The sequence below is a fragment of the Neopsephotus bourkii genome, unplaced genomic scaffold, assembly GCF_033783945.1.
Source record: "Neopsephotus bourkii isolate Nb327-2 ecotype Australia unplaced genomic scaffold, CSIRO-AGI_Nbou_v1 NB_1423, whole genome shotgun sequence".
In the NCBI taxonomy this organism is placed as follows: domain Eukaryota; kingdom Metazoa; phylum Chordata; class Aves; order Psittaciformes; family Psittacidae; genus Neopsephotus; species Neopsephotus bourkii.
Genome location: NW_026901900.1, coordinates 4,035,085 through 4,050,752, shown reverse-complemented (window position 1 = coordinate 4,050,752; position 15,668 = coordinate 4,035,085). Strand labels below are relative to the sequence as shown.

Below are 15,668 nucleotides of genomic sequence, written 5' to 3'. Positions count from 1 at the left end.
AATCACCCTAAGATGTCTTTGTAGTGGCTGGGGAAAAATAGATTCTTGAGGGCATGTTTTGTCTGCGTGATGAGGGCAGGGTTTGTCAGACCAATGCCAGTACTTACTTCTGAAGGAGGTGAATGAAATGCCTCTTTCTCCTCTCAAGGGAGGCCACAGCAAATGCTCCAGGCAATCCTCCCTTAACAAAGTACATTTTTAGTATGGCAAGTCCAATGATGCCCATTGTTAGTGGCTTCTGAGCCCCTTTATGGGGCTGTAGTGTGTGTGATAAATGCAGGATTTTAATATATACTCCCTGGGCAGAGAGGAGCAACCTGCAGTTATGTGTGTGCATGTTCTGGATGGGCATATACATTTGCAGCAGTGGAATTTGGTGAGCTGTTTTAGTGCCAAACCTTGTTTAATGAGGCTGGTGATTTCTACTGGTAGCAGAAAACATTTTAAGCACCCCTGCAGGTCAGGATGGACAGGACATGTGTCATCACTTGTGTCTTCTGTGGACCCATCCAAGGCACAATATTTACATATGGCAGCAGATGCATTAGTGGCTTATTTGGGGGATGGATGGAGGGAGGTCAGGAACCGGCTGAGCGCTTTCCTGTCACCAGCTGCCTGACCACCAGTACACAAAGTCTGAGCTGCTGCGTGGCTATGTGGCCAGTGACACAACCCACTCCTCAGAATGCCCCATGAGAGAGTGTTTTCCTACTGCTAATATTTTGGGGAGGGAGGAGGGAACGGTGATGTTTAAGTATGTATTCGGGGACAGCAGCAGGAATTGATGTTTAAGAGAAAATGAATCATCCTACAGTTAGATCACAGAGCCATAACCCTGGCTGGACAAGGAGGGTGAGGCAGAGAGCCCCGGTCCCAGCCCTGCCTCCTCCCTGCCAGCCCACAGGCTCTCCAGTGCCCCGACCAACATTTTTGGCAAGTAAAGGTGCTGCCGCTGCCAAATCCACTGATTCTGCTGTGGGGAAGCAAAGTGGGTTTGGGGGATCACCAGCTCCAACTCCCAGTGTCTGCTTGTGATGCCTCTGTGCTCTTTATTTAGCCAGATGTAGGGGATCCTGATGGGTTGGTGCTCACTTACACCGGCAGTGACCATCTCCAGTTGGCTTTAATGGCAGTCACTAGGCAGAAACCCCCAGGGTAAGTTGCAGCAACCAAATGCATGTGCATCAATGTGCATTTCAGCTGTTGGGCTCTTTGACCCCAGGCAGCTGTGAGCAGAACAGGGGGGATTAGAGCTGCTGCTCACACAGACCAGGGCTGGGGGCTTTACATATGTCAACACCCCGCCATTGAGTGAATGAATTCAGCACAACTGATGGGCGCTTTGTCTCCTCTTCATAATGGAAAGTAAAAGCTTCCTCTGCACCAGTTAAAAATAGTTCGGGATGACTGTGCTCCCATTCAGCTCCTGCATCTGTGTTTGCACAGACAAGCGCCGGCTCCTGGCGCCTGTGTGCCCCAGCCTGGGAAGGAGATGGCATTTCTGGCTGCCATGGTACTTGGAATTTGTTCCTCAGCTCTTCCCAGTGCAGGTGCCCATGTCCAGGGTGCATTTTGCTTCACTCTTTGCCTTGTTGGTGGCTTTCCCGATTGTCACTGCATCTGCTCACATCCCATCACAGGGTGAGCAATTTCCATCTCCAAATGCACTTGGCTGAGCTGGCTCTAGAGACAAAGCCTGTGGCATGCTCCAGCTTTGTGGCACACAAAGCAAGCATTGCTTGGAGCATTATTCTTGAAGCTCTTTGGAAAAGGGAACCCAAGGGGGGCTTCTGAGATAGTGTCAAGTCTCGGAGAACTTGGATAGAGAGGCAGGGACTTCAGATGAAACTCATTCTGCTGTATACCAATGTTAAGTTGCTAGTTAAAACCCATCACAGATGTTTAGTGCAGTCAGAGGGAAGAGATGGAGACCCTGAGATCCTCAAAGCGGAAGGCTTCTAGCTGAGGCTAAAATCTGGTTCCAGGAGTTAGTAGGAAAGGTCCTTCCTCTAAGTCTTGGCACTGCTCTGTGCAGGGACATCTTACAGTGCGCCCAAGTAGGTCTGGAGTACAGGAATGATGAAATCTTCTGTTTACAGATGTATCATGTACTCTGAAAGAGTCTTTGCATCCCTGTGTTTGCTTATGTCCCTGTGCACTACTCGGTATATTTCTGGAGTGGACATTTCGAGGGAGAATTTGGTGCTGGAAGCATTTGCAATTGCAATGAATAATCTGTGTTTGTAGATCTGGGGTGCTCAGCCAGAAGGTGAGAGGGCCCCATCATGGGTAAATGTCTTTTGCCTCATGTAATGCTGCTCCCAGCAAGAGGTCCCTTCTGTAGGGTGTGCCTGAGCCATCCATGGAGTGGGGGATGCAAAGGTGACCACTGACACACTGTTCTCCTGCTTGCCCTCTTCTCTGTGCAATGCTCCTTGCATGCAGGCAGCCTTGTCCGGGCTGTCCCAGTGGATGAAATAAGGAAAAGCCTGACAGCTCCTTCTCCTCTCAGCAGCTGTCTGATGATGCTAAAGAGGCAAAGAGATGTGCAGGGACTGCTTGGATTCAAACTTAAACAGGGGAGGTTTAGGCTAGATATAAGGAAGTAATCCTTTACTGTGAGAGTGTTGAGAGACTGGAACAGGCTACCCAGGTTGGACAGAGCCTTGGGTGACATGGTCTAGCATGAGGCACCCCTGCCTGTGGCAGAGGAGGTGGAACTGGATGATCTTAAGGTCCTTTCCAACCCCAACCATTCTATGATTCTGTGACATGCTGGGACATGCTGTCTGCCTTTTCCATCATGGAAAAACCCTTTTAGTTCTCAAAAAGCCCCATGGTGCATGGTGAACAGAGGCCAGACCCAAGGCACACCTCACTGGGGACATATGTTCCTCATCCTGGACCTGCTGCTGTTGCTGGGATCTAATTCCAGCTGCGTGTTTAAACCCCTTCCAGTCTGGGCTGAGGGCCAGATGCAACTTTCCATAGTTTCCCAATAACCCCCCAGTCTCATAAATCCACTCAGGTGCTTGTTCTGGCCACTCTGGAGAGCAACAGTAGCTCCAGCAGCTCTGGCATTCATTTCTTTAGGCACTTGCATTTTGGCTTCTACATTTCCAGACCCAGTAATAAATTGGGCTCTGTCTTGGTGTTTCTCACATCCCCCTAGTGACATTTGCAATCCCTCTGCTTTACTCCAGGTCACTGTCACAGTGGTTTCCACAAGGTTGTTGCTAAAGCCCCAGGTTCCCACCAGGCTTGGGATTGGAGCTGGGTTTGTAAAGCGCAAGGGGCCCCTTCTTGCAGCACACTGCAGGTGTCTGGGTCCCAGGTTTGGCCCAGTCCCAGAGCTGATGCTGGTGGCGGTAACAACACAGGGACACTTCTGTTTCCCTTTTGGAATTACAGTTTTAGGCAATTCTTCCCACGCTCTGACGCTGGGAGAAATACAGTATTCAGCTATCCAAGGAATCTTGCAGTCACAGCGGTTACTTTCAATAAGGTGCTTTTATTGGTGAAAGGAACAATTAAGAAGTAATGAAAACCAAACAAAAATTCGGAAAAGCTCCATGTTTTTATTCATGATTCATGTCGACCTTTTCCTGCTCAGAAGGGCTCCAGGGGGTCAGACGTTTTGGAGATAGGGTTAAGCATTTGATTGTGCAGCCAGCATCCTCCTCTAGGGATGGAGAGGGGGAATGGAAAAATCCTGAAGGCCCGGAGAGCATCTCTTTGTGCCAATACCTCTTTCTCATGGCAGCTTTTTCTTATGGCTAAGTGATAAATGCCACTTTTTTACACACAGGGGGTTGATTTATACTGCTCAAACTGGGAAGTGGTAATTGTCCTTGCAGTTTCCCCCTCTCACAGTGCCTCCTGCTAAGCCTGGGGATGATGCAGTGGCTTGGTATTGAAATCTTGCTCCTCTGCAAAGTTTTATCATTTTAGTGCAAATCTAAAGGCTCCTCCTTGGCCTTCTGCAGAGTTGTGTGATCTCATAAAGAAGACCTTGTTGCCTTGTTTGCACAGGAGAGATTACACGAAAGTGACAGAGGTTCGGTGCTAATAAGGTCTATAGAAGTGTCAAAGATTGCTGGTAGTTAGTTATTATTCACAGAGGCTTTAACTCCTAGTTTTGTCAACATATTGATAGGGAAACATGGTGTTTTGGCCTCCCCTTTTATTCAGGTGGGAGATTTGCAAAGTGAACCCCTGTGAATGATAACAAGGGAATACCAGCATCATGTCAAACTGATCATAAGCAGCCATGGGAGCACCAGCACTGTGATAAAGCCTGTGGAAATTAAGGAATCAAATAACTTTAATAAAGCTCAGGGAGACTGCAGGGGAAAATTACATCTTATATTAAGCCTCTCTACTTGCATTGTCTTTTCTCTCAAGCATCAGTCACAACTATGCTGTTACTTCAGTTGATTTAGATAAATGAACTTGCCTTCTGAGGGATCTCCGGAGATTTATCTGGGTAATAATAAAGATCTTATGAGAGTAATCAGTGTCCCAAATAAAAACCAAGGTAATTAGTGTGTTAGCAGGGCAGTCTACCAATACCTGCTTAGCATCTTTGGGCCTGGGTCCTCTTCTCCGGTGGTACTTTGGCTGCTGTAACAACCTGTTAACCTGATTAGGACACCTGCAAGGCTTTGAAGCAGCTGAGAAGGGAACCGGATAAGAAAAAGCAATGTAATTGCATAAATGGCTTTGCCATTATTATGCAAAGCAAGAATTAGGTTAAATGGCATTTTTCCTCTGTGGAAGTAGAGGAAATAGGTTCAGAACTATTTGTATTTTAGCAGTGGCTGTTGCATTGTTCCCTGAACCCATCCATGGGCAGCAGCACATTTGCTCAGCAATGGTCCTGTCTCTTCCCTGACGCTCTCAGCTGGGTAGATGTACCAGGTCTGAACACATTCAGCAGCACTTCACAGGTACCTGAGGGCTTAAATCACAGAGAAATAGCTGCTTCCACAAAAGCATTTTGGGCTACCAGAGAATGGCTTGCTCACCTGATATTTGCTGTGGGGACCTGTTTTGATCCATTTCCCCAGGCAACATGCCCCTTGAGAGTGGAAAAGAAGAAGAAAATTGGGGAAGTCCCCATAGTTTTCCTGACTATCCTGATTTTGGGTCTAGAAAGTGATTAAATAGTATCCTGCCTAGATACTTCCCTGTAGCATCTCTGGAGAGATCCTGGGCTGCCCTGGATGCAGGGACCAGAGCTCTTCCTGCTGTGGCTGAGACAGACGTCTGATGATCCATCTGGTTATCTGGTGATGCTGAAGGTGACTCCACTATGTGAATGATGCAAAGCCTGGCCACTAGGAAAAAAAGCTGATGATTGATGGATTTCAGCTGAAATTTCATCCACTGAGATAAAATGAAAAAGCAACTTGCTTTTTCTCTTTTCAAAGTTCAGAATTTACTGCTCTTGAGGAGTACTCTCTCTTCTCCAAGTACTGGGAGATGAATTACAGGACTGGAAAACACTGGCGTCCAGAACCAGCAATTTTAGGATAAAGACTGGTCAGGAAATGAGCAGGCAGCAGCCTGGCTTGGTTAAGACAGTTTTGTTTAATTCCCATATACTGGTCTTTTGTGTTTGCTTGTGGCATGCCGCATAAAGAATCCTCCCTTCTCTGGTCCTAAGTCACTAAGGAAATAGAAATTATCCTCAGTTCAAAACAGTGCTACGTGGCAAGGGCAGGGCAGAAAGACCTCAAAAAAGATGAAAGTAAGGTCCGATGTCTAAATGATTGAAAATTTTCTTTTTCATTCATTTTTTGCCCTTTATTTGCCATTTATTAGAAGAGTTGTTGGTCCATTAACAAACTACAAAGTGTGTCTCGCTTCTGGGTTGTTTTAACAGTGATTTACAGTGCTGTTGTTTTCCTCCCAGGAACCCACCCAGAGCGTACCCCCTCCCTATGGTCTGTGTTTGATTTGAATACATGTAAGCAACATTAGATGAAATGGAGAACTGCTGACAAGTGTCTGGGATGAGGGGAGACCACGAGACAGTTGATACGTTTGGGTAACATCCCCGAGAGTCTTTTGGCATGGAAATGACATTGACTCATTTCTGAATCTTCCCACCCAGGCTGTGGTAGAGGAGTCCTAGAGGTCTGATTGGCATCTCCCTATCAGTTTTCTGTCTTTCCACATGCACACAGTATGCTAAAATACATCCACAGGATATTTCCATTGCATATGATCTGTATCATATTTATAACACCCAGAAGGTGTTCTGAGCACTTCCTAGGAGGAAAAATGAGGGAATTCCTCTGGTTTTAGGTGTGTCTCTTAGAGGCACCTTATTTCTGTACGGGGAGGCAGGTTGGCTGACTGCCATGTACAATACAGAAAGGTGACCTGAGGTAGCATGGGTGCCTTGAATTTGGCATTGGTTGTGAACAGTCTGAGTTTAGGGTTGAATAAGGACCTTTCCCACACCCATCTGAACTCTTTTCCGTGCTAGCAGGTGTGGCTAGTGGGGAGCTGCTGAGGTGAGGCCCCCACTTCGCACCCTCCTGATACCAACATGGGTGCAGGATGAGGTGAAGGGAGTCCCAGCTCCTGGTGAATGAGTTTGGACCAACTTGCTCCCTCTCAAGCAATGCAGATTACTTGAGAGCACAGCTCTCTCTATGTTTCAGGCACATCCAAGTACATTATATCCTTAAAAATATCCGGTTTTCAGCTTGCTGAGCAAGGAAATGCCTAGACAGCCATGGGTATGTGTGTGTATGTACACGGCTACCTCCTCTGGAGGGCGAATCAGGAATCCTTCCAGGAACTGGCAATGAATGAAGACCCACAGGGCTCCTGGCTGCTTTTAATTATCCAGAGCCACACTTTAAAGAAGTTCTGCCAAACGCACTAAATCAGTCTGTATTTCATGGCATGAAGCTATTTGATGCTGTACATGAACTTGGTGGTGAGCAGGCATCTGACCCCAGCTCCATGACACCTTTTCAGCTCTCCATCTGGCTTCTTCCACTGCCACAGGGGTGGGAAACTGCTGGTGGCCACAGAGGCAGTTGATGGTCGTGGGCTGAGCTCTGCACACATTGAGAGACACAAAGAGGGGGCTGAAGGGATGCTGTTGTCCTTCCTGTGTTTCAAACCCAAGGCAGCCTGGAGGGGTGCTGAACCCTTGGGGTTTCCAGCCCGGAGATGGTTGAAAAAGGTGGTGGTGCTGCAGTGCTTGCTTAGCCGGACAGGGATTTATTTATAAGTACCAACCACTGACTCTTCGGCAAGGGCCAAGGCACTGTGTTTCCCAGTCATGCTGGAAAGATATAACTACATGGCTGGGGCTAACTCCATAGTGTGCAACACAGGTAGGATGTTGCTGCTGTTGTCTCAGAGTAGGTAGGAGAGACAGAACTTTCATAGAGCTGGTTGCATTCTGTCTTTTTAGCCACACAAGTGGCCAAGGTGGGAGATACATTCCTTTAGGGAGGACAGTGAAAAGTTTAAAGCTACCCCCAGTATCATCTCTATGTGAAGGTGGGCTGGGAATTGCAGCACTGTAGTGAGATGTGAACTTCTCATCCGTACCATCTGGAAATGACACTGTCATGGGAAACATAGCAACAAGAAGACATGAGGAGGCCAATTTCAGTCCCATGTCTCCTTCCCTGTGTGTAAGTGATTTGATGCACTGGAACAGGTTGCCCAAAGAAGTGATAAATGTTCCATCTCTGGGAGTGCTCAACTGATCCATGGCAGGGCAGCTGGAACTCAATGATCTTAAGGTCCTTTCCAACCCTAAATATCCTATGATTCTATGATTCCTCTGCTTTTCTGCCCTGCCTTCCCGTTCATGGCCATTCCAGTGTGGGAAGGGGAGAGAGTACATCCCGCTGCACACAGACCACAAAGGGTGAAAGCATTGGCTAGCAAGGGGAGAAAGCTGGTTGGGACCTGGGCAGTTACTGGAGCTGGGAAATGAAGTGCAGAGCACAATGTGCTTGAAACTGCTTGTATCCACAGCCAAATCACCCTCCTTTAAACAGCTCCCTGTACTCAAGGTGCTCCCACAGGTAACTGGGACCTGTCCTCCAAGGAGAAGAGTTGAGGCTGGTGTTCTTGTAGAATATCATAGAATAGAATATTTAGGATTGGAAAGGACCTTAGGATCATTGAGTTCCAACTGCCCTGCCATGGATCAGTTGAGCACTCCCAGAGATGGAACATTTATCACTTCTTTGAGCAACCTGTTCCAGTGCATCAAATCACACACAGGGAAGGAGACAAGGGACTGAAGTTGGCCTCCTCATGTCTTCTTGTTGCTATGTTTCCCATGACAGTGTCATTTCCAGATAGTACGGATGAGAAGTCCACCTCTCATTACAGTGCTGCAACCCAAGGCAAAACAAAACTTGCAGCCCAAAGAAGCAGATCATGGGTGTTTTCTGATCCAGTCATGCTTATTATTCATTCTTGTCCCACCATTTTTCAGCCTCAAGAGTAGAGGTATTGACTTAGCCTGAGAGCTGCAGAAAGATGTTTAGATATGACACCTGGCACTGCTCTTTAAATCTGTGAGTCTGTAGATGTATTAGGTGTGCAAATCCATGCTTTGTATTGATCAGCAGTTGGAAAGGATGATTCATGTGGACCAGCAGTCCTGAGCCAGGATCTGTCCTTGACGCACATACTGCTTCTATAGGAACTGTGAGCAGATCTGGTCTTTGGTTTCATTGCTGGCCCCAGTCAACCTTGAATCAAGGGAAAAGTGTTTTCTTTCCACTTCTCTCTCTGTCCTGACCCACCTGTGAGACGGATACAGAAAAAGATGGAGCAAAGTGTTTATTAAAATCAACAGCCACCACAATCCATCTGGCAGCTGGCAGACAGGACACCTGTAATGCTGCCTGTAACTGAGTCAGCACTGCGGCTTGACGGGAGATGAGATCTTTCAATCTGGGACATATTTTCTCCCAGCCCATGCATTTTGATGTTTATTTTTGCAAACAGCAAGCCAAGTTGGCTCTGAGGCAGTGGTAGTTCAAATCCCTAATGGAAGCTGCAGACAGAGCCTCTTAAAGCCCATCCTGCCTCTGCCTTTCCAAATTTCCCTAGAGAAGTGTCCTTGCCCCATTGCATTTGGCCAGGAGAGACCATGCAGTGCCAGGCTTGGCTTTGCCACCAGCCCTGGAAGCACGCAGCCACTTCAGCAGCTAATGTGAAGTGACAAACCAGAGCGTCCGGTTTGGAGGAAGCTGGAGTGAACAGCTTTGATGTGACCAATTGCAGCTGGTTGCTGCTCAAATCATTGCAGGTTCCTCTGGCAGCTGAGGCAGCGACTGCCTCCTTTTGCTGCCCCACTTTGCGGGTTTATGTTGGAAGGATGCTGCTACAACTGTTAGTCCAGTTATCTGTAAAGTGAGTGATGGTGGGGGAAAAATATACTGAGGGAAAAGCAAGCTTCCATGACACTGTATAATGTGAAGAGGAAATAATATAGCAAGAAAGCCAGGTCTGAGTTTCTGCCCAAGAAACTTTAGAGCAAGCAAGCAAAAGATCATCTCCTGAGACTTACATACTGTTGTCCTCAAACTGACTCATCTTTATTACCATGCAGGGGTATCAGGAGAGCTATTCCCATTCTGCAGATGATGAAAGCAAGGTAGTGTGTTAGGCTCTGTATCCCAGTCAGTAGAGACCCAGGATTTACCCCCTCTAGGATTAGATCAACTCTCTGAGCACTTTTTTCTGCCTTTAAACTTATTTGTCTAAATCCTCTGCCCTTCCCTTTCTCCCTTTGTGACTTCCAGCCCCGTTGCACAGGCACTGCTGTTCTTTGAGTGAGGTGATATGGTCAGATGGGTGACACATGAGCAACTGGGGTTTGGTTGTTTATTCAAACCAAAGCATGTTGGTGATATGAAGATTGGCTTCCTTCTTCAGGTGGACTGTGACATGTATCCTCCTTAAAATGAGTTTATCACCTCCATTTGTCTTCACTTTATACCCATTTCAGAGCACATTCATTTGTTTGACTTGTTTTTTGTCTTTCCAGAGCTTTTAGTCAGGGATTGAGCACAATTCTGTTCTTCTGGACGCTTTTGGTTATGTATTTTATTGTAGAAAAAAAAAATCAGTTAGTTGCTTAACTGGATGGGTGTTGGGGAGAGAAAGGAAGGAAAGTCAAAGTAGAGGAACAGCTTGTACTGATATTGGCGGAGGATAGGAATAGAAATTCAGATGCTCTAAGTCTCCATTTCATTACATGGGGAAATAACTCTAATTTAGAGCCCTTGAAGTATGAACCCAGAAGCCACATCCACTTGAAATCCTCAATTTCATTGAAGAGCAGGAAAACTCTTTTCCACCTTAAAAGCATCATTTTCAGATATGGAAGCGGAGGGGTAATGAGGAAGGCGCTTAGCTGGGAGACCTCTGCCAAATGCCAGCCCATGCTTTAAAAGGGCTCTGCGGTCTCAAATGAGTGGGAGTTTATCCATGGCCTATAAAAGATGCCCTAAAGTGAGAATCTCTGTGTATGTGGCTTATCTGTGGGAAAGAAACACACAGTTTATTCTTGGTCCATAAGTACCTCTACTGGGGAGGCATCTGTAAGTAGAGACAAAGAAAAAATAACAGATTTAAATGAGAGAAAATTAGAAATCCCCATGGAAATAGGAAATAAGACAATAACCCACCAAAATGTGCTACCAATTGATGTGATGAAATCTCTATCATTTACAAGCTGAAAGGTTGTGGTGTCAGAAGACATTCTCCTTTTGCTGCCTGCCTGTGGAGAAAGATCCATTGCACGGGTCATGATATTGCTCTGGGTGGGACTGTGTAAGGTTTCAGAGCCCTCTATCCCTGTCCATTTCTTATTCCTCAGACTTGATGGCTGTGGTTACAGTAGTGATTTGCTCCCTCTGAAGAAGGTTTATATCCTCCATGCTGTGGCTGAGCAGCTCCAGGAGGTACCAGAAAGCATCCAAAGCCCACCTCCATCAGCTGAATTCAAAAGGACAACCTGGGGGTGAATTCTTCTAAAGATCACTTGCAAGTTCCCTGGGTTCTTCAGGCAGTTATAGCTATGCTGGACATGAATGCTGATGCTGGGAAAAGCCTGTGGATTGGAAATGAGCAGTTTTAAGAAGACCCCAGGGAAGGGTTGTTACTGCCCTCAGTGATTTGGTTTCTGCCCTTTTGCATGTTTTAGGCTCAGGCTTGTTTTTTCTGAGCTCAGTGAACACTTCACAATCTGTCCCTTGAAATCCTAATTGAGCCTGTGTTTTCCTAAGTCTCCATTTCAAAAGGCAGGGTAACAAATGTGATTCTTGGTTCTTTTCCCAAAGGTGCGGAACCGTAGATTAAACGTGTCCTGGAAATAATATTTTATGCTCAAATATTTCCCTCTTCAATAAAAATGGCTCAAAACTACATCCAGCGAGAAAACCCTCCTATATTTAACCCATGCCTAGAAGCAGCTGAAATACATATGGGAAATGTCCTGGCACTTCCAAGTCAGTGGCACTTTGGAGCTGCTGGAACACATCTGACTCCTTACGGATGGACGTTGCTGAAGAAAAAATTACAGATGTTGAGGATGTGAAGGAGCAGGCTGCTTCCATCACAGCATCAGGGCAGAGAAAGGCCAAAACCAAAATCCCAGGCTGGAGTCATCCCTGAGGCATTTGCCTGCCTGTTTTATGTCCAGACTTCAGGATTTACCTCTGGTTCCTGCTCATTGTCAGGAACATCTGTCTGCCGTGGTTCCTGCTAACGAAGTGTTGTTTATCACTCTCTGGTAATTGCATTTGCTGTGATACTTACAGCATTCCCTGTGCTGAAAGGGTGGAGATCTCAGGCTTGCCCAGGGCTGTGTACTCCAACCTGCTCCTAAGCCCACGTGTATCTTTAAACATTAACATAGGCATTGGCAGTGTCCAGGGTTGGTCTCAACCACACAAATACTGAGCTGGAAACGTGACTGTTGCAGTGTTCATGTTTGCTCTCAGTGTTTATCAAGGGAAGTATCTCGTCTCTTCCTTTACAGATCCAAAGGAATTGAATGTTCTTTCCTTCTTTCTTTTTATATCTTGGAAAGTTGCAGGCAGTCCTTGCAGGCAGCCGTACAGACAGACAAAGGATGGAGGGAAGGGAGGCAGGTTCTCAATCTAGCTAAACAAGATTCAGAGCAATTTAGGACCCCAGGAACAGAATAGACAAGACTTGTCTTGTGTTTTCAGGAGAGATTCATCTCTGCCTGCCCTAGGAAGTCACCAGCACCAAGCTGTTCAAGTGTGGTATTCTCCTATTCAGCATCTTAGAAATGTGCTTTCAGTTAGTGTGTGCCTACTGAAATGCTTTTTTTGTGACAAGAAAAACCACTAAAGAACAAAACTTAAGTAAGTTATTTATTTTTTCACCTTCAAGCCCAGAAATTTCAGAGATGAGCTGACTGCATGTCACTGGTATTTCCACCCCAGGGTGGGAATCAGAATCACAGACTGGTTTGGGTTGGACGGGACCTTTAAAGCCCATGTACGCCAAAGACTGCAACAAGCAGGGACATCTTCAACTAGATCGGGTTGCTCAAACCTGGCTGCAACTTGACATTGAATATTTCCAGGAATGGGGCATTTATCACCTCTCTGGGCATTTCACCACCCTCATCATAAAAGATATCCTTATATCTAGAATAAATCTACCCTTTTTTAGTTTAACACCATTACCCATTGCTCTGTTTTTACGTGTGCTGCTAAAACATTTTCCCCCATCTTTTTTATAAGCCCCTTTCCTCACAGCAGAGGAGTTCCGTCCTTCTGAACATTTTTGTGGCCTCTGGACCCACTCCAACAGGTCCATGTCTTTCCTGTACTCGTGGTCCTGAATGTTTTTTGCTACAACACCTTGACCATGACTATGACTCTGTCTCACTGTTTGTTTTTCCTGGATATAGAGGTTCTGGGCTTAGATTCAGTGGATTCTGGAAGAGTCCAGAGCTTGAAACAAGCACTGCAGTTTGCCTGGGGCCCTCCTTCCATATCTATTGCTGTGTGGAGCAGGTGGCTTGAATTTGGCTGGAGCTTATGATGCATTTTGAAGCTTTATCTTCCAGCTTATAAAACCTTTTGGATAGGATTTGCTGAATGCATGTTAGACATTGTATTTTATTTTGTGGATTTAAATCCAATATTCTAAATTGCTTTAAAGTAATTCATTGCGTTTTGAAATGCCAAAACTCCTGGCCCCCTTTTTATTACATGCTTGTGGTCAATTAAAGACTGATTTAGGAAATGGTGAGAGATGTGTAAATGAAACTAAAAGCATTTTTCAAAATGGTGTGAAGGAAAGAAGAAAGAAAGACACATGTTATCAATACTCCAACAAAAGGGAACAATGTTTCTGACCATAGAAAGCCTTAGAACCAAAAGCTTGCAGTAATAATTGGAATAAGCTTTCTAATCCAGACAATACTGTTGGAACACATGTAAGATGACCTTTTTACATGGTGCTTTTGGGATTACTTCAGCTTTGACTTCAGGGCTTTGTCTGTTTGGTCTCCAAGTATGTACTCTAGATGGGACTCTGAACATAATTGTTCCATGCATTTTATGTATAGATATTCTGGGTTGGGATTGGATTCTTGGTTGGATTTTTTTAAGTAGTAGTTGAAAGAAGTTAGGGAGCTTGTCTACTTCAGCACTGCTTGCAAAGTGTGAGGAAATACTGCATTTAATTGCATACAAGGCTCTGAAGTGTTGCAGCCAACGGCAGAGTGGAGTATAGGAGTCCTTTTGACAGGTCCTTCAATATCAGAAGCCATGAACTGGTGCAAAATAGTGGTCTTCTGAGTAAAAAGTGGAGAATACAATTTGGCGATACAAAAGTAGTGTAAGATACGTGCTGGTTTGCTTTTAAAAGTTTGAAATGGAAATCGAAATATATTCAAGTAAGCAATCAATTGAATAGCTTAATATGTTGTGCTTTGTATTGTCTACTTAAAAGTAAGTCCACCAAGTGCTTCCAGCTCATCCCAATTCTGCTGAAACTCTTGGTGACTTTAAAGGAAAAGGAATCATGTGTTAAGAAATATAGTTCACTTTCCCCTCATCCTGAGTTTGTGCCTGTGATCTAAGAAGTGTGAAATCTGTGTAAGTGGTGGAAGTGAGGAACTTCGGGCTGGAGGAAACTAAAGATGCCAGCCAAGCCAACTACAATGTTGCTTCTGTTCGGGGGTTTGCATAGAGAATTGCTGCATGCCAGATCGAGGAGATGTGCTTTTGTGGAGAGCTCTCCACTTCTGGAAAAGGAAAGAGGCAGGAAACAGGGTTGCCTTCTAAAACTGGAAATAAACTGTTTCCCATTAATGTCAAAGGAGAATGAAATAAGGAGGAAGGACACAAATTCTGTGGACTGAGAAAAACAAGCACGATGTGAAAATCAGGTTGCCTGACATCTAGCATCTGCACTTGCTAGCTGGTGACCCAGGAGAGTACCAGGCAAAGGTGAGCTTCAGAGCTGAAATGTTCCTTGCCACCAGCTTGGCTATGAGAGAACTGAAATGAACCAGTAGCCCTTGCTATTTTTGCATACAGTAAGAGACTGCATTCTCCCCTCACCCTACAAGACCCACAGCAAACCAACAGATATCTACATCAGGTACCCAGGAAAGAGTGTAAGAAGGTGGTAATGCTGTATGGTGGTTCTTTGGATTCTCTCCCAGCCTCCAGTATTTTCAGGTGAAGGACTGTTTGTGGTGAAGCAATTTCTATATATTGAGTTCTTCTGTATATTCGGTGACTTTCAGTGGATTTATCTTCCATGAAGCTGTCCAGCCTCCTCTTGAGAATTAGCACTTTTTGATTGCCTTGAACCTGGTTCAAACTATATCATCAGATACCACCAGTTCTTCTGCTGGAAGATGCTGTCAGTCTTTATTTAATCCCTCCATGGCACTTATGATTGTGTAGACCTCTATCCTATATTCTCTCCTAACACAGGACTCCAAGGTTAAAGACCGTGCTTGATGTCTGATCCTCAATGAAGGTTGTTTCTGTCCTATCCTGGATGGGAATCAACTACCACAAATGCTCTGCAGTGCAGGTCCATGAGAAAAGAGGAGTAAAAGCCCTTTCCTGACTGTCTGGGACCTCCCACTGCTATTGCCACAGGGAAATTTCAAGGTTTTGCCTAGACTGCTGGAAGTGCCAACAGGGAAAGCAAATATTTGTGTGTAAGACTTAACCCCAAAAAGATTAAGTGCAGATGGATGTCAATAGTGCCAGCAACCTGTGAGAGAAAGTGAAACCTGAGAAGAACATAGAACCGTAACATGGTGCAGGGGTGGGGGGGAAAGAAAGAAAACTAAAATGCAAACCAGATTAGAAACAAATCAGGGGGGAAGAAAAATGTCAGTGGGGCTTTCTGCTTTCCCACAGAAGGGCAGCATGAAGACCAGTAAAGAGGAGCAGCTTGGGAGGTTACAAAGATAAACATGAAGTAGAGAGGGTGTAGGAATATCAGCATGAGGGATGCAGCTTGGTGGATGCTACATGGACACTGGATGTCTTTGGAAACTGGGAAGTTGTCCTGGAAGTAATGAGTATTTTGCACAGCCTTTATTTCCCACGTCTTCAGCTCTGGAAGTTAATTGCTAGCCAGGGAAATGGTGA

General features: G+C 45.5%; 1 protein-coding gene across 1 annotated transcript in view; it reads left to right on the top strand.

The window, feature by feature from the left end:
- CCDC3 (coiled-coil domain containing 3) overlaps positions 1-15,668 on the top strand; it is a 39,120-nt gene that overhangs the window by 2,355 nt on the left and 21,097 nt on the right. The gene's annotated exons all lie outside the window — the stretch shown is intronic.